The sequence below is a fragment of the Anoplolepis gracilipes genome, chromosome 3, assembly GCF_047496725.1.
Source record: "Anoplolepis gracilipes chromosome 3, ASM4749672v1, whole genome shotgun sequence".
In the NCBI taxonomy this organism is placed as follows: Eukaryota; Metazoa; Arthropoda; class Insecta; order Hymenoptera; family Formicidae; genus Anoplolepis; species Anoplolepis gracilipes.
Window position 1 is genome coordinate 3,607,025 of NC_132972.1, and position 20,644 is coordinate 3,627,668.

Here is a 20,644-nt window from a genome sequence, read left to right on the forward strand (position 1 = left end):
GATGTTCCTCGGTTTGCAATCAGACTGCTAATAAGAAATTACGGTAGCATATCGTGCTTGCGAGATAATGTAAGAAAAGCAGCGCAAACTAGAAAATACAGGCAGTGAATATGGCGTATATCTGTGTGTGGATCCTGAAAGAACGTTATTTAGCTCAACAAAGTCGTGGTTGAAATTAATAATTACGCAGTAACATACGCACTACCGTCGAGAATTACGACGGAGTCCACTCTCGATTACAGGTCTGCGGAAATGGAAAGGGATTCACTCATTATAATCTAAATTCTCATCGCACGCGGAGATAATATCGTTTCTGTGAAACTTGTTGAAAGAATGAATGTGTTTGTGATTCTGTCCGTTTCTTCTATGATAATTAAATTATATTTTTTCAAACATGTTCAAGCGTATAATATGTTATTAGGTTTTTTAATCGCGTCGAAAGAAAATTTAAATATGAATAAAAGATATCCAAAAAATAGATGTTTTATTCAGATTGAAATTTTCTAACGGGAAGTAATATATGACAGAAAATTGCTTAATTTATGGCAACATAACGTTCGGATAGTTTTATCGCCCTTCAACTGAAATATGCTCGGTGGTTAGCGATCGGCGGCCGGCGATATTTGTCCAGGGAAATCAGGCACGATATAGGATACCGGTTGTTGTTGGTTTTTTTTTTTTTTCTGTATCTAACGATTCCCGCGAGGCCCATACGTGTACGCGTATGTTTTTAACCGATAGGAAAAGATCCGTGGCACACGAAACGAGCAGGCGGAAGTAACGCAACGTCCGCGTTTACTCGCTCCGTTGCGCGCGTAAATGCGGTTAATGGTAGAACCGTAACGTGGTTTACATGCATCAGCCACGTAACGCACGTAAATACGAATAACGTATGTGCGTTCAACGTTACGATTCACCGTTTCTGAAGATTTCATTTTAGGTAGTAAAAGCGACATATTGCATTTTTGCGTCGATGCTCGATCTCGAATCTCCCGGCTTGTTTCATATCAAGAAACTCAAAGTTTTACGACGTATCTGTTTTTTCCAATTTTTCGTCAATTTCAAGTCGTAGAAATCAAGTCAGAGAAATTTTCTGTGAAAGCTGTACGAAGTGAGATATTTAAATGTCGCCTTTGTCTATTAATTTTATTGCGAGAATCGTGAAATTAAAAAGGGAACAAACCATTGTATAGATGGTGAAAGTAAATAAGATTACTAATTTGATATTCACCAGGAAAGATTTACATATGTTAAGTGGACTTGCCTTCGTACGCTATGCTAAACGAATAGATTTTTTTCTTCTTAGCAGTTTCATTTGTTAAACCTGTATTTTGCATTCGACATGAGATTGCAAAATGTCTTCCATTTTTACTGAGAATAACTTGAAAATAAACTTTCTTTATGAAATTTGCTAATTTATTACGCATCCATACATTTAGACAAATATTAATTTATTAATATATACATACAAATATAATCAGATTTTATTTCAGATTAAAAATATTGATTTTCCATAGATTGAGAGACAATATTTTCTCAATTTTTACTTAATTTGTCTACTATATAAGAATGAAATTTCTGTAAGGGGCTCTTTGCGGGAATTTAACGTTCACAATGAACTACATGTGGGAGCGGAAGATCGACGTCGACGTGTGTCGTGCAATTTTTCTCGTCTCGCAGATAGAATGGAGTACAAGTTTACAAGCGATCTACGAGGAAGGTCGCGATAAATTCTGATTCTCTCTCGCCACGACCGAGAAGTTGCCTTCTCGAGAAAGGCACGTATAGTAGAAGCCACGATTCCGAATGCCAGGGCCAGTGGGAGGATCGGCATTGTCCCCCTTTCCTCCCGCTTCTTCCTGTTGTCCGCCTTCCATCTTTCTTCGATCTCTCCTCGTATATCTCCTTTTCCTCTCGCTGCTTCTCGACGCGCGGATGCGCACCGTTAGATTTATTCAAACGCGCGAATCTGTCGGACGATTTGAAATACCAGCCGTTTTGCCATGCGTTTTTTTTCATTTTTTTCCTCTTTTTTTTTTTTCATGTCGCCTTCTCTCTTAAACTCGCAAATTTTGCGCCATTATTAAGTTTCGCAAATAAGAGAATCGTGCTCAATGAGTACGAGATAAATGGTTGAAAAAAAACTAGTTTTTTATAAATATTGACGAAACGTTTGCACTAAATATAAGCGTTATTTGCACTAATTTGTTTAAAAATATAAATATAATTATATATAAAAATTAGCACTTACATCTTTCTCTTCGTTCTAAGTTTTATATCAGGAATTAAAGAATAGCGCATCTTTTGTGTACACAAATTTGTATCTAAAGCTGAACAGGATACAGTTCAAATTTTACAGTATAGTGGTTAATCAACTACACTGTGCTTCTAATGAAATGCCCTTTTTATAATATTTAATTATCTAATTGCGGTTTCTCATTACTTATCTTTTTATTATTTGTATTTATTTATTTATTTTATTTTATAAAATAAAATTGCATGACTTATTGCCTTTAGAGGATTCGCTGCCAGAGTAATAAATGACATTTTTCTCTCTATTTTCTCTTCTTTTGCCCTGTCTCTTATACGAGTACCGAGGATGAAATACGATGCCATACGCGCCAAGTGAAACTCGTACGAGCGATCGGAAGGATAAATTGTAGCTCTTGTGAAAAGCCAATGAGAAGCCAAACTATAATCTGATTCCCATCCTCACTAGTGCTATTGATAAATATAAAGCAACGTAAGAAGAAAGCGTCTTGTCAAAGTTTCGGCATTGTTCTGTTCGGCTGGCGTTTTTTTTTTTTTTTTTTTTTTCCGATGCGATATTCGGTATCAATTGCGCCGATCGAGAAACTTTCATAAACTGAACTTTTACGTTCTTACGTGCTCGGAATAATCTAGGTCAGTTGACGTTTCAAAAGCTTGGTGACTTTGGAGCATTATCTGTTAAATTTTTAAACGGTGCTTTTATCAAAATTGAATTCGAGAAGAAGGCATTTATTATATGTATAATTCACATTATTTTGTGTAGTTGACGGAATTTTAATTTACAAATTACGACAAAACACGTGAACAATTGCGATAAATCTTTGAATAGATGATATATCTTTTTTCAATATAACATATTTTAAAACGAATCTCAGGTGATTTACACATTTCTTTGAACCTGCATTCTCACTCTTGAAAAACTCTCGACTTCGTTGTTTCGATATCATTGATAAATGAAGCGCCGATGAGTCACGCGTCACATCATTCATTTTCAGACTTGGCGAGATTAAAAAAGGATAGAGTTCGAACGAGATTAGAAGGCGGCGACATTCGCGAGAAAGATTAATCTCGTCGTTCGTGTCGGACGAGTTTGGAGAGCGTGAAATCCCTTAGGTCAGTAGTGGTCAACCTTTCCCTAATGCTCGTCAGTCACAATTTGAACGTTGTATTCGCGCGTGCGTCATCTAATATCTTTTATAAAATTATTACTCGATAGTACGTCAAACTATTCATTTACGTACTCTCAATTAGATAATTAAAAATAAGCGTCATTAAAAGGACATTTTGTTGTCATTAGAGACACGTGTCACCAGTTGGCCACCTATGCCTCAGAATTTGGACTGATATATCTCTCGCTTAACTCAGCTTTGCGTCGAGTCGGATTCCTACGTGCGATTTCGACGGAAAACATACTGTCTCTATTGAAGATCCTCATCAAGGTCGGCGCAAAATGGCTCGAAAGTTCTCGCCACAGCTGTTAATGAAAATGGCCATTATAGGAATCGTCATGATAATAGGACGGATCGTAATTATTTTCCGCATTATCCACGTCGTCGATTATTCAATATGTATGAGAACGAGCGAGGTCCAAATGACGGCAATACGTAACAGCTAAGTCTTAATAGGTATTATTACGTGGAAAATCTGTTCCGGGTTGTCGTACACTTGAGGCAATCGCGCAGTCATCTATTTCGTTAAGCCCCTTTGACTCCCTGAAATGAATTTTACGAGATTATACGTTGCATCAGGTCGCGCCTGATACGGCACATTATTACAAACGACGTGCAAGTTTATCCGCCTTGATGCGAATAGTTACTTTCTTCTCTTTATTTTCTAGCTTGAGGATCGTCTGCAACGTGAAACCTGTGTGAGCGAGAAGAAGCTTTTTTTTTTTTTTTTTTTTTTTTTTTTTAAGACGACGATTATTATATTTTTAAACTGAAATTTAATAAAGTATAAAGTGAATATATAGAACATGATAATTACAGAATAATATAAAGATATTTGTTTAAAGTTATAAGTATTATACATCAAGTTCTAATAATGATAATTCCTTATGTTCATTGTATTATTTGCAGAAATATTATGTGATCTGTCAAAGAAATTATCTTTAATATATCCGCAACTTTCTAGCCACGCATCCCGTTCGCCAGATGTGTGCGGCGTTTCTTTAATCGAATGATTCCTTGTTCCGTATATCGCGGAATATCTTGTTCATATAAATCGGAGCAACTATACGGACAGGAACGATAAGCGCTGATTTCGTCCACGCGAACTTTACACTCGAACAATTCCGTGCCCCTTATCGGATCGTTACGGAGCTAGGGATATAGCCTCTGGCATATTCTTGGACTGATTCCTCTTTCCTGCGCCACGACAATGAATCCTAGTAGTCTTTCCCTTTCCTCGAGTTCTCTTAATGGCACCGGCCACATCATGCACCAAGTTCAACGATCCGGCACCGTTACTTTTCTAGAGAGCGAAGAGACGCTCTGTGCTCTTAAGATGGCGAGAATTTTCGGCTATTTTTGACTTCAAAGTTCCCCCTCCTCCCCCCCCCTCTGTTCTTCCTCTCGCGACTTGGTCCTGGCTTGGCGCTCCGCTTCGTCTGGCAAACTTCAAATGTTTTATTTTCGCGGACAAAAGTCTAACGGCTCATACTCAAATCAATCGGTTCAATTTTCGATATAGAGAGACGGGAAAATTTCATGATGCGTTTATTACTATGTAATGGATTTGATTCTGAATTTTATTTATTTGATATTACTTATTGACAGAAAAGGAGAATCAGATAGTCACGTTTAGCATGAAATACACAATGACGATACAGATATGCCAATCATTGTCTTTTCATCGATGTAGACCTTCATGTCTCTTCCTGGAATCGAAATGTAAAGCGAACGATACTCTATCAATTCCGATCGAAATAAATTATCCGTCATGTTACCTGTAAGCAAAATTTAGAAGTGTCCGATTAATCGGGAATAGAGATGATTTTATTGTTTCTCTCTGTGCTAAAAATATAGCGTATATAGATACGGCGTTGGAAAGCTTTATGATGGAAAGCATAAATCGAGGATCAGTTATACTGGAATTTTTTTCTGTTTTTATTATTTATTATTGCCTTTTCCTGCAACATTTTCATTATCCATCTTTCTCGGACGAGGAAAGTTTGTCATTAATTTTTAACATACCTTCTGCCATTTGTCACGGTGACATCTTCTGAGAAGAAGAAGATAGAAGTATATTGTGTAAGAAGCAAACAAAGAGAGAGATTAATGCGAAGAAGATGCGATGTGAATTTAATGATTGATTAGATAACTTGAAGAATTTTTTGAGAAGACAAATATATCAAAGATTAATCTTGTATTTATAAACACAAATAATGTAGTAATACACACGATAAAGAAGCTATATTAAAATAAGTACCTAGAAACTTGTAAATATAATAAGTAATATATAATTCTCTGATTAGTAATTTCGAAAGATTAAAAACAAGAGTTTGAGAGCAACATCTTACTATTTAAATCTCTTGTGCTCAAAATATAATTTAAGTTAATTTTAATTTTCTTAGTTGTGTTGTTACATCTAAAGCATGTACGATGATTTTAGAACATCTCGTACATAAGAATTTGGAAGCTCGTGTCTGTACAATAATATATATAACCAAACGCAACACCGTGGCAAGCTTGGTTCCTTAACGTCACTTTCGTACGACGTCTGAATTTGTCTCGTTCCGCCGTCGACTATGATAAAGCACGATGTCTATTTAATAAATTGCGTCTCTGATGCGATATGCGACGAACATAGTGCGTAGAGAGTGTGATACAACATTTACAAGCAGACTGCCTAGAACATGATACACGCGAACGCTTCTTTAATGCGGATCGAAAGTAAAGGAAATCAGTTAATAATGATTGCTCGACGTTTCGCTATCGCCTTTCACACTTAAGCGAATGACGAACCATATCTGCATCCTCCAATTACGCAGCTTTATCGTTCTTCTTCGTTTTTCATTTGCGACGCTTTTGTCGATGTTGAGGGATGTCGCCAGTAAAAAGGGAAAGTGTTTACCTTCCATTAGGATTTTATTTCGATAATAAAAGTAGAAGTCAAATATGTGTTTTAGTTGTTTTTGCAGAAAGAATAACAATAGAAAATAACTGTAAGGACAACTTGCGCGAATTTAAATCACATAAGATAAAAATGTAGTTAATATAACAAAATTATATAATATAATTATAATATAATTAATTAATAATATAATATTGGTACTTTGCATTGGGCGTTTAATCTGTAGTTAAAATCACAATTACTCAATGTACAAATATTTTAATTAAAATTTTCATACTATCAATAGACGCATACCTAATGGATGCAATAGAAGAATTAGAGATACCTTAATATTTTATATAGTGAATGTCACTGTACCACAAGTTGTTGCAAAACCATTGCGGCTCTTAAAATATTAAGTATAAACAGTTTTATTATTATCATTAATTTATTGGACAGCATGCGAGCATCAGATTTATTTTTATTAGAATTTTTCTTACAGAAACATATTAAAATTATGAATTGTTGATCCAAATTTCAAACAGTTTTTGAATCGCGAATTTATTAATTACATTTTAATATTTTAAAATGCGAAAAAGACTTGTACTTTTATATCATCAACAACTATTTAGATAGCTATAACTCGACAAACGTGATGATAGGTCTTCCATCGAGGTTTGTACAAGCGAAAAAAGTTAAGTTAAATTTAACAAGTTTTTTTTATAATAGCGACTCTGAGAATCCAGTGTTCTTTGATACGCAACCGCGCGATCTTATCCGATCGCCAACTCTTTAGAATTGAGAGAAATAAGAGGCATAGCGATTCTGTTTTGCAGATATTCTGCAACTGGAAAAGTACTTTAAGGAAGAACTGGACGGCGGAGGATTTGCCGGATGGATTAGCTACGTCAAAAGTTAATAAATCTAATACATTATAAGATTCATGACATTGCGCAAAGCACTTTTAGCCTTTCAAAATATAAAATTAATAATTAATTTGTGAAAGTTAAATAAAGATAGTTAATTTGTCTGAGTTAAAGTAACGATTTGTCCTGTAAAATTAAAATTTTTATTTTCATGAATTTTTGTGCGCTATAAAATTTTTGTGATACTCTAGTATAGTGTCACTATAAAAAAAAAATTGATATATTACGATTTTGAGATTTAATTATATTCTACAGATTAAATCTTTAACTGACAAATTAATTAATAATTTTATATTTTAAAGGGATAAAATGCTTTTGCGCAATGTCATGAATAAAATTCATAAATCTCGAAATTAGATTTATTAACTTTTGAAACTGAGATTTGTCAAGTTCCTGCTTAACATTAGAAATACCGAGTGGTTTTTTGATCGTTTCTATTTTTTTGATTAGTAACCTATTTCTTGTGTAAAAGATAAGATTCTAAAATTTTTTAACTCTTCATCAGTTATTTCCTTTATTAAATGATTGATAAAAAGTTATAAAATTTCAGAATTTTATCTTTTATACAAGAAATAGAGTATTAATCTAAAAAATAGAAACTGAAATGACTGCCCTGTAATTCCAGTGTTAAAATCATCGACCGTCAAAATCGGCAGAAAAAGCATCGGTGAACCATCAATATATCGACGATACACACGTGATACCATTTGTATCACGTGCGACGGCCGAGCTAGCTCGCGGTCGTCGATCGTCGCACGTGATACACTTCGCGCAGCGCGGCCGGTCCTCGGCCGTTTCCGGCCGCGCTCGGCCGGCCTCGGCCGCTAACATTGTCCCGCGTTGTCAGTCCGCGACGAGCCATCGTGTTGGATGTTTGTCGCGTGTGTGCTCGCGAATATTTACGCTTAGCGGGAAAATGTGACGGTTTCGAATAGTGATCTGTTTCCGGGAAGTATCAAGTGCGACGTGCGTTGCTTATATCTTTCGTGAAAACGAAGAGAGGAACACAAGACGTATTTTGTCCGAGTGAACGGACGCGGGTTCGAAGTTCGATTCGACTGTCGCGACGCGCACTTCATGGCACAAACGGGTTTCGTGTATCACGCGATCGATTTTGAATCTGTAAAAGTGCAGGTAAGGATATTATTGAATGAAGTAACAAGAGACCAATGTGTGCTGTGAGATAATTTGTCATTTTATTCGATTCCGCGAGTGAAATTTGAATGATTTAAAGATTGACCGCGTTCATCCTTTATGAATGAATTTGCAATTTATAGGTGAAAGCGTTGGATATATGGTTCGGAATAATTAACTTTAAAGTGTGTTTTAAATGTTTAATTTATATGCAGGCCACTCTATTATAAAACATAACGCAAAAAATAAATCTATGCTACGCGGAAGCATGACATAAAACCTGTTCCGTTAAAGTTTAAATATAACATAAATCTGCTGTAAAAATGTATCATAAAATATAACGAAGTACATGCGGTGTAACAGCGACGATTTCGTATCAGAAATTCGACGAATGTCATCACACGATACCAGAGTGCATTTTACTTTCGGAATTTTTCAATTTCCGTTCGACTGAAAACGGTTTTTGTCTTTGACATGTAAAAGATATGAAACAAAATATCCGCTATGATGTCAAATAAAATATCGATGAATCGGTATTATTGTACATACAGTGTTACTATTTATATTTAATTTATATATATATATTTTTTTTTTTAATAAATAAATTTTTTTTATATTTTCCATAAAACCTAGTGTGCAGATAAAAATTATGAGGATACAAAAACAGAGATTTTTTAATTTCTGTTTTATTTTCTATTTGAAATTTAAAAATTATTACTAATTTGTATAACATATATATAATTTATTAATATTTATCAGTTTTTTACGAGACGGCGGGCTTCCACTTTCAAAAAAGTGTCCTTGACTACGACTCTGGCGAGCGTTTCGATGCGAGATTTGATTCGCGGGTCGCAAAACGTGACGGTATGCCTTTGCACACTCGAGCTTGGGGGCTCGAAAGCCCTCCAGCAGCCAAAGTTTCTTTCGGGTGCGTTTATCTTGATCGCGCGACAAACGTGGCAGAAAAAGAGGAGAAGCTAGGAGGAGAGCCTCGATGCGTCGACGAAAGAGAGAGTCGGCAGAAATTTTGATGATCGTCGTCAAAAAGGCGCCTCGTGCCTCCGCTACATATTCCCTTACACTTGTATTTCGAAACGCGCGATCTAATGCAAACGGTCTGTGGAAACGTGACACGTTACGCCTCGATGAATCATCTCACGAGATGTATATCGGGTTTCGTCTCGCGGATCGGGGTCGCCGGCAACTGGTTTTTCGCGATCGAGGCTTCTAGGATTCGAGTGCCGAGACTACAGGATCCGATGGTGACCTTCGATTTATTCGCCGTTTGTATAATTAATCGGTTAGGTTTCGACTTAAATTGTTATGAAATAATTGAAATGATTCAATCTCGCTATCTTATACGTATTGCAACTAGGATTTAAAAATTCTAATGATCATTAGCGCTCAATTATAGATACGAAAGAGTAAAATGAATAATCTTCAATCTGTAAAATCTAAATGGATTTAATGCATTTCATACGGTTCATATATCTGTATATATTGATTAACTATACTTTAACTGTACATCGATTATAAGTATGGCGGAGAGTCATCATTATTTTTCTCGTTGACTTATTACATTCATTCAACCTTCATATTAATAAAGCTAGAAATCCGAAGAATGAGTAAATAACGATCAGAGAACTGAACTTGGATTGTGCGTATAAAACAGTTAATAATCGGGAGATTATTTAGCGTTTAGTCCGTTTGTGCTAACGGAATTTTCTCTCTGTCATTATGATAATTATCGAAAATAATCTGCAAAAAGTGTAAATGATAATGAGCAAAATATACTATCTCGAGATTAGCTACGCAGAATATTAGTAGTGAATACTGTAACTCTGTCTGTACATTTCCAGAATCAATAATGAATTCTAAACTCTTGAACCATGTTGCAACAGCAGTTGCAGAAGCTAACTAATTCCAACTTGACAATTCACAGCCTCTCGTTTGATTGTAGTAATTTATGAGAGAGAGAGAGTGAGAGAGAGAGAGAGAGAGAGAGAGACAGCGCTAATTTAATTAATCAAACGTTAATTGTGACGTTGACTTAAAAAGTCTTTCTTTTCATTTCAATCCCTCTTTATCTTCTTTCCCTGCATATTTTTAAATATTTTATTAATTTAATAATAACCTAACCATATATTTGCATTTATGTAAAATATTTGCAAATATTTACACGACACATATTTACAATAATTTAATAATATTTGAACATTTTGAAATTTAACGGGGATGGAGACAGGGTTGGCAAAATTCTTTATTTTTGAATAAAATTCATTCCAGTAGTAAAAAACCGGTATTTCTCGGAAAAAATCGGCAAAAATATATTTTATTATTACATATCTGTATTAGTTATTTTTATAATTTTTGCCAGTTTATTTCATTGGATAAAGGGGTAGTAAAAAACAAAATTTATCATGGTTTATTTACTCACTGGACTTTTTGGCCAACTCTGAGTAAAGGGAGTGAATTTAATTACATTGGTTTAATCTATATCGATTGATAGCAATGTTTACTAATTACATATATTGCTATACTGTTATTGCATGATCGGTTTCACATATATGTTATATTAGCAAACACAATAACAGCATTGAAATTTTGCCGTACTAAAATTGTGCGTTTTACGAGTACGAAGAGCAGTTTCGCACCATTAATAATTACTAACGAGATGCGTGCTTTTTCAGGGTATCTCTTTTTTATCGTGAAACGAGCATATACACGCGAACTCTTCGACACAATCTCGTTCACGCGAAAGCGAGCGGAGTGTATAGGATAAAATCCGTTTGTATGGCAAATGGCTTTTGCGAAATTTTGCATAATTAAATGTAGATAACTGACTGGACGGCAGGTAACTAGACACGCACCTTCGCCGCTTTGTCTTATATGCGTCTGTGTTTGCCGACCATCTTCAGATTTAAAATTCTCGCCATGTAACGGCGAAAGGCTCGTGCTATTATCTTCGAAGAAGGAAATTGCGAACGTTGAAACTTCTGCTACGAATGCGATTTTTACATCCACCCGTTCCTACAAATTTCTATTAATTGTTCTACTTTTTTTTATAGAGTTCATTTTTTTTCATCTTTCACATCGATCCCTTTTCTCATTATTTGTGTTTCACGTAGTAATATATATTAATTAACATATTTATTTGAGAAAAATTAAGTCTCTTTGAAAAATAAAAAATGTTTGGTATTTAGGGCAGAGTATGTACAAGAGTTGAATAATAATATTTATATTAATTATTGAATTGCGGTTAACTGTGAAATTTTAAATTACAAGTAAATGAAGATAGAAATATTTAAATTTATTCATCTAAGTAGTATAATAAAGGTTTAAATGGGAATTGCGGTTAAATTACGATGTGCTTTTTATGGTTTCGACGAGTAAATGAATAAATTCTCTCTGTGCAAGTCTTCTTACAAGTCCGGTGTATTTTATCATCATATAGTAGAACTTTTACTGTTAGATAGATATATATCGATCTAACTGAGAGACTGAGAGAGACGTTTCTTCGTCAGAGCTACATCACGCGATATTGTGTGCCGGTTTTCGTATGAACAAGCTATTATTAAACTTCGGAATTTTTGAATTAGATGTTTGGTTGCAGTTACTCATTTTACATAAATTAGCATATTGTTCGAAAAAATGGTACAGTGAATACAACATTCATAGCAATTTTAATAACAGATATGTTTATTTAGTACGTAGCAATTTTTTAAATAATTTTATTATAATTATAATTTTTGATATTTTGCAAAATATGACGTAAAATATTCTTACAATTTTTGTATTACATCTCACAATAATAACGTCACAAATGGCATAATTCTTCGTGTATGTAACTTTTATTTAGTTATAAATTTTTTCGTATCTATGTAGCAATTTCATAAATAAAATAGTTCGTAATTTTGCTGCCGATTATTTCTCAATACGTTACGGAGACACAACTCTCGCAAAAAGAAGAAATAATTTCATTATTACATCCGAGTATCTGGAGAAGATTGTTATCGCGAAGAAACGAGACACAATCTCGAGACTTTAGGGCCGCGGAGAAAAGTTCAATCGTCCGCGCCGTGGGTTCTCAAGGTAAGACGGACCGTAATAAGCCCTTGAACCTCCAGGCACGAGTCGGACTTAAGATCGATGTTGCAAGAAATTTGCGCGTCTGTTTCTTGAAGATTGCTAGAGTATTTTTTTATTGTATTGCGTCACAGTCGTTAGGAACAACAATGTTCACGGTGAAAACTCGACTACGTGTATACAAAGTGTACATACATGATTCACGTAGAAAAATAAAAAAAGAATTGCCTCTCTCTCTCTCGAATGCGGTTACTAAAAGATTCAAAAGTCAGTCCTCTTTCTTGGGAAAATAGCGCAAAGACCTGTCGTTTGGTACCTCGACTTTTATTTTTATCGCAATCTTGTACGAACACAAGAACTACATACAAATATGTATAATTTAATACGCCGACCATGCTTATTTTATTTATCAGTTTTACTTTTTTCGAGAAATACGATACACATCTATATTGCGATAGTTTTTTTCACCTCTCTTTTTTATCTGAATTAATTTCCTTATTTAAAAATACAACAGACTTGACATATAGAAATACAAAATGTCTAGCGACATGTAAATAAATGCAGCGACAATATCTGATATACATATATACCGCGAATCGCGAATTTTAAAAGCCGAGTGAAAATCGATTCCATTTCTTACCTTTCGCTTGATCAAAGTTTAACGAATGGAACAGTAAGTAAAGTCTTCGCGAATCTCTGCTTTAACTGTATAATGTTACCGGTGCGCTTTCATCAGATTCGTAGAGGAGTTATTGAATTACTAAAGTCCGACGTGGTGGCCGCATCATGAATAGGAGGGACTTGGCGTTCGTCGTAGAAACTTGGTGAGGCAAGTTTGCGAGCGCGAGTAACCAACACGCTTGCCGACCATCAGAGGACAAATTACTCGGTCGTGGTGGTCGACGTCGCTGCTGGCCGTTGCTTTTGATCGATTCGACGTTCTTGTTGCGGTATCGCGAGATTGAACGAAATCTCCCGACAAACGTGCTCCTTCTAAAGCCCTCGCGACGAAATTACAGAGAGAGATTCGAATGTCCTCGATTACTCTCTTTGCGCCCGGAATTATCTTCCTTCGTCGTCGAAAATCGAAAATCGATTGCTGTATTCGAGGAACGAAAGCCGATCTGTTTTTTGTTAATTCGAATGCGCTGTAGCATTTAATCGTTCTTTATTAGGTACCGATTTAAATATTACTTAACATAATGTGTGCGTTATATTTTTTTGCATTATTTGCATATTCACAATTTTTCTTATTGGCTTAAAAATATTTCGTTGATACTTCAGATTTACTTGACACACTCTTTTTTTATTTATAGCTTGAAAGAAATCAGGTCCACATATTTATACCTGCATGTATAATAAATTATTTATTCTTAACCCTTATTCCGTACTGATGGATCATTTTTGTCTATGATTTTTCTAACAATGTCAGTTTCTCGAAAACAAATAATCATAAAATAATATATTTAAGTAAATTATTTTTCAAATTTATTATTTTAGTCTTTACTTAGAATGTTCAAAGAAGGTATATACATTTTTTCAGATTTTTTAAAACACTTTTACATATTAATAAACTTATCGAAAATACGCTGACCCACCTGTACAGTTAGAAAGTGCCAAAAATAATAATACGGAGTAAGGGTTAATTATATGAAGAAATTGAAAATTCTGATATTACGAGTTTCTCATCGATTTTGCCAATTTCCTATTTATTACGAGGCATCGTTTAATCGACGTCCGGGTAACAAATTGCGCAGCATCGTCAGCCTCGTCTCTGACAAATCTCCCTCGTATCCTTGATTTAAGAAAGCGCACTGTTGAACTCGCCAGAAGGCGGCTTTTCTCTCAGCTGATTTGATCTCGCCTGCTCGTTTCTCTTCCTCTCTCCTTTTTGCGCTTCGGCTTCTCTCTCTCTCTCTCTCTCTCTCTCTCTCTCTTCTTGCATTCGCTACAACATAACAGCCAGCGCTGTTACTCGTATTTTCCCCGGAGCGTACACCGCATAACCGACTTACTATTCAGACGTAACACATTTTGTAGAAAGCGCTTTTGCGAATTTAAATTAGTATTATCTTCGTAGCCGCGCGCATCGTGCATGAGCGAATCCACCATCGTTGCAAATTAGATTGTGTCTTAAGACACTTTGCTTTGTTTGCGCGCGAACGTTTAATTACTCACGTTGTTCCTAATAAAATTTTACGCGCTATGCAGATTCACATGCATATGTACATACATAACATCGCAATGCATTATTAGTAAATCGAATTATTAACAATCAAGATAATAAAAAATCATAAAAATAAATAAAAATAATATAAATAATATTTATTAGATAATATATATATCTATATATTGGATAATATATAAATATAAAATTAAATATAAAATCATAGAAATGTAAACATTAAGAATCAATAGCAAAAATGATAATTATATTACTCTATAAGATAGATAATAAAAAATCATAAAAATAAATAAAAAATATATAAATAATATTTATTAGATAATATATATTGGATAATATATAAATATAAAATTAAATATAAAATCATAGAAATGTAAACATTAAGAATCAATAGCAAGAATGATAATTATATTACTCTATAAGATAGATAATAAAAAATCATAAAAATAAATAAAAAATATATAAATAATATTTATTAGATAATATCTATATATTAGATAATACATAAATATAAAATTAACCCTTACGATACACACATGGGTCATTTGTGTCCGATCGATTTCTATCCATTGAAATATCTGAAAAATTCTAAGCTTCTTTAAATTATATTACATTTTATTTTTTTCCAAAATGAATTAGGGATATTTGTTCCAGAAACTTGAAAGTATTTTCACGAATTCTTACAGAGTTTTTGAATCAATTTAAATAAATGAAAAAAACAGTCGGACTTGAAATACCCATGTGTGTATGGATGAGGCATCTAAATGTAGTGTGTATCGTAAGGGTTAAATAAAAAATCAAAGAAATGTAAAAATTAAGAATCAATAGCAAGAATAATAATTATATTACTCTATAATTTTAAAAATATTAGTATAATTTTGTTTTGATTACTCTACATCTATTAATGATTCTCCCATATAGACGATGAACATGACAAAAGTTTGCTTTTTAAAGGCCATATAATCTAAAGATCATCGTAGCTCACCAATCAACGTCCGCTATCAGCTCTCAAAGGTTTAATTTCATCCGCAGTCGTCGGCATCATTAGCAGCGAGCACACGGTACATCGCGCGTCCGTAATTAATAACGCGTGTCTCGACGCGCGTCCGTTCGTTCAATTATCCGTAAAGTTTGAGGCAATTATGCCGGGTACGCGATCCGCGGCGGTGGCGGCGGCGGTGGCGGCGGCGGCCGCAAAAATTGACGAGGGAATGCCTGAGATCCTCCTCTCTCTCGTAGTACAATGTACCGGCGTTTACGCGCCGCCTCCCGCGGTCGATCGGCGGTCGTTATCGGTGCCGCTGCACCTGGTATCCTTGTTCTCGCCGCGTGCGGATTCCCAGGAGCCGATGGGGTCCGATGTTTACGAGGGGATCGCGGTTCTGTCGTAAGTAGGCATTTCGCTTGTGCCTTCTCCGGCGCTCTCTTCTTCGGCTTTCGACCCGTGAGTAGGCGACTGTAAGGTTCTCATGGTAACCGGAACCGCAGGGATCTGCTCTCTCGCGCTCGAGACGGACCACGGACCCTCGTGGCCGGCCTTCTTCTTCTTTGTGACCTCCGCGCGAGAAATGTCAAGGTTCGCTTGTGTTTCTCTCGGGCGTCCAAGTCCGGAGGACACATCAATGTGATAGGCTGGATGTGGATCCCAGCATGGCATCCTCCCCCTCTGTCGCAATTTTACGAGCCGGCTTTTTTACGACACGGGTCGCATCCAATCGATTCGGTCGCAATTCAACGACACCTGCGACCGACGATATGATGATCCTCTTGTGAAAACCTATTGGAAGCATTGGATACCAAGTCGGTCTTTTTTGAATTGAGAAGGAAAAGATTAAAATCGAGAAAAGTCAGAATAGATATTTCTGTTAAAAATTTCTGTGGATTATCGCGGAACGAAAATAAATTATTCAATATGATTGTGTTATGTTTATAAAAAATATAGAGAGGGAGAAAAGAATAGAATTGTTTTTTTTTTCAATTTATGAATAAGTAATATCGAAAGTTAAAATTATCATTTTACCAGCTGCATCGTCGATAGATCTTGGCATATTTTGAGTCTCTCTGTAACGAGTTAATTTAAAGACGTATCATATCTAAAATTATAGGAGTTATGTACTCGATCTCGGGTCGTTGATTCACACGTTATATAACGGAGATTCGATAACGATCTCGATTTGACGTTTTGAAAAGTTAAGTGTTAATGTTCGGACATTGATCGTTGACCTTGTACGTGTCGAGTGGATGGAACATTTCGATGGGCTCCCTTTTATGACCTCGCAATTGTCCATCATCGAGTAGGTAAACTGCCGTGCTACCGTGCAAAATCGTGATGAATCAGAATGGATTAATCGGAGAAATTACGGCTCGAGAGTGAAAATTCCAGGTTACGGCTATTTTCCGCAATCGTTTCCGCGCATGTGTGCATCAAAGCCGCAACAAACAATTTACGGGAGAATCGCCCGTAATTGAAGCCTTGAAAACTGAAGACAATTCTATCGTGATGAGGTACATGTTCCTCGACGCGATAGCATCCCGTCTCGTCCTGTTTGTACACATATATTTGAATGAATATAATAATACTATGAAAAATTATACAGTCTTGTTTCCTTTTGATTAATTACGTTAAATTAGGGATCTTCTCGCGCCACGGAACCGCCATTCATAATTTTCCTCTTTTTCGACTACGCCCCTCGCGCGAGAAATCTTCTGTGTGAGCAATTCTGTAATTTTTTTCTATGTAATTTTTCTCGTGTTTTTTTCTCCCTCCCTCCCTCTCTCTCTCTCTCTCTCTCTCTCTCTCTCGTTCTTGCGCATGTTACAGAAGAGGGACAGAGGGCAACGAATTCTACGCCGTAGTCACGAAACGCGATTACACGTTCGCCCGCCAACTTCGAACTCTGTGGATGCGAACGACCTCTCGGCCCGCGGCGCGGTTTTTTCTTCTCATCCTCTTCTCATCCCTTCTCTCTCTCTTTCTTATTTTCCTTTCGTCTTTCTCTCCTTCCTGCGTACATCTCTTCTCTTCGTGCGTGCACGCGCTCACCGAGCATATTCCCGTGCGTGAAACCAGTTCACGTGCCGTGATCTTCGGCGCGATCGCCGGATTGTGATCTCGATCCTCGTCACACGCACAGACGCGATAAATTTCGGGGCACGATCGAAGCACGCACATTCGCGGAAACGCAGGTTTTCGTTCCCGTAAATTGCGGACGATCGATAATCGAACGCTCGAGGCTGATTACGCCACAAGCAAGTTCGATCGAAAATTAGTAGGAATGATATACAGGACGTTCCTTTCTCTTTTTCTTTATCTTTACCTCTTTATCCATATTTTATCGTACTATCTTTAGAAAATCTATATAAGTGTTACGAGATAAATCAGTTATTAATGAACAAGCAAAACTTTGGATTTAATTGCGAGGAAGAATGTGCTTGAATATTTAATTCGTTGAAGTGTCTTTAGTTTTGAGATTGGAACTTCTTTTCACTGATCCACGATTCTTTTTTTAGTGACAATTTCGAAGAAACTAATTCTTAACATTGATGACTCTATTTTTATTAACTAAGATGGGAGTGCTACTATATATATAATTTTGCAAATATCTCGAGAATTGATATTTTTTGATATGACTGGGTAGAATTTTATTTTGAATACGAATTTGATATGTTGCAAAAGAAATTTTGAAAAATGTGACATTCTTAAGAAAAATTAATTTATTAAAAAAATAGAATCTCATTTATAAGAGATGAAGAAAATAATATATTTCTTCTTCCGAAGAGCTTTACATGACGTAATAATTTATTGATGTCGCGAAACATCTCGCCACGAGCACTTTTCGAAAACAGGTCAATGACTTTGTATAAAGAACAGAATTGCAGGCTGGATCGAGCGTTCTTCACATGACTAACGATTGTGTATTAGGTATTTGTCGGATATAAACACGTTGGTATTTAACTGGTTGGTATGCGAATTCTTTATCAGTGTCGCCAACACGTTTTTTTTTCTTTTTTTCACGTAACTGGTTTTTTCGCTTTTATCTTGCCGAGAGTCCCTCGGGAAGTCTCTTTTGCGTTGCGTAAATACGTGTAAATAATTTATCGGTATAGCAGAGGTAGTGGACCGCCGGTGTCATAATTTATATCTGGCTCGTGCACGAGAAGCACGCGCGAGATAATTAATGTCTCATTCCCGCTTAACCCTTTCGCTCTCAGTCTATTTTTCCACATTTGCTTTCTGCACCAAAACATTCAATTTTCTCCTACCTAGAATTTAATATCCTTAAGAAACAACTTATGAACTAACAAATCATACTTGTGCACGAAATATTGCAAATTTTTGTCATAAAAAATATTGCATATATATATATTAATATTTAATCCAATTTTTAATGAATTAAAAATTAAAAATTTAAGTCGAGAAATAAAAAAAAGTTATTTCGTTGAAATTGCGCTAACAATGGCATTCCAATTTTTTGTGCCATATATGTACACTGATCTCGCGATCAGCGAGTGACAATGAGAAAGAGAGTTCTTTCATTCTGATCTTGAACTTGAAAGATTGGTAATGACAGGTTGGCACGAGCTGGCCGCTTGGCCGAGAAAGCGAGAGAACGCGCGACGAGTCTCCGCTTTCCTTCTCGCGCGTCGTGCGAGTTTGACACGGTAGGCTCTTTACGAACGACTTTGTCATGCTCAATGAATTCATGTAAGTAGACCAGATCGAAGATTACGGCTTGGAGATGTCGTGTTTGTCACTCTTAATTAATTTTTACACGTTACCTGTACATTTTCATTCCACCCTGCATACCCTGTTATAATGACTGTAAAAGGAGAACCTTCCTTTTTCATATACTTTTTATCATTATATATCAATAAAAGTGTATTAATTACATTGAAAATTTATTTTTAAATAATTGCAATAAAAAAATTTGGTACTTGTTGAAGTAAAAGTACACTTTTCATTTGATCATGACAGAATCTGCCTTGAATTTACTTAAAATCGACTTTTTTATAATGAAAAATTAATGTTTTGTCCGACCACAAGTTTTTCATTAATTTTATTTTATTCATTTATTAACTTGAATTTTTTGATCATTTTTTATATTTTTATCTTTTATTAATAATATATTTTTTTCACGAAACAATATTTTATGTAAAAAGTATATTATTGAGATACACTTATGCTTTAATGCGTTAATAAATAATGAAGAAAAATTATAGAAATTATTTAAAGTAATATTTTTTTTTTTATTATTTTTTATTTTTGAACAATTTTATCATCTTTGGAACAAGATTATCGTAATACTTGACTTTGCGAAATGTGAAAATAATTGATGTCATTAAAAAACGATTGATAATCATGTTTGTATTTATTCAAACAATATGATAACCATCGCATTAAACCACGGTAGTTTAGTACTATACAGTTTAGTAATATACTGAATCGATCAATTTAAATCCGGTTCCTCTTCCGTCCTCTTGCGTTCAGTCGACAAGTAATTAGAAGTTGAAGCTAATTAGGATGGTAGATCGCGTAACTTATGGAAAAAATCGGCAGCGCGCGTCGGTGGGAGTTATTATGACGGTTATTAGTCTGGCGTGTGGGGTTAATTTATGAAAGCTATTAGAAGCGAATACCTGATTAAAAACAGCGCCGATACTTATACCACATCGAGAAAGAGTCATCATATATATATATATTCTTGATATTGCGCAAACACATAAAATATTCTTTCGAACTTTCAAAGAACTATAGCTAATTTTGATTAAATGAAAGAACGGGCGATTAAAAGATGAAGGTGGTGCGAGAAACTTTAATTTTAATCAATACTTGATATTCCTATTTTAGAGAAATTTTTTTACACATATATTATCCTGCTGCTTTTGACGCTTGACTCTTGACTCACAAGATTCTTCGATAAATTTGACCTTTTTACATGAGAAACAATGTAATGTCAATTATTTTTGAAATCAAGTTTTTCACACATTA

General features: G+C 35.2%; 1 protein-coding gene across 2 annotated transcripts in view; it reads left to right on the forward strand.

The window, feature by feature from the left end:
- Raskol (Ras GTPase-activating protein raskol) overlaps positions 1–20,644 on the forward strand; it is a 294,929-nt gene that overhangs the window by 87,155 nt on the left and 187,130 nt on the right. The gene's annotated exons all lie outside the window — the stretch shown is intronic.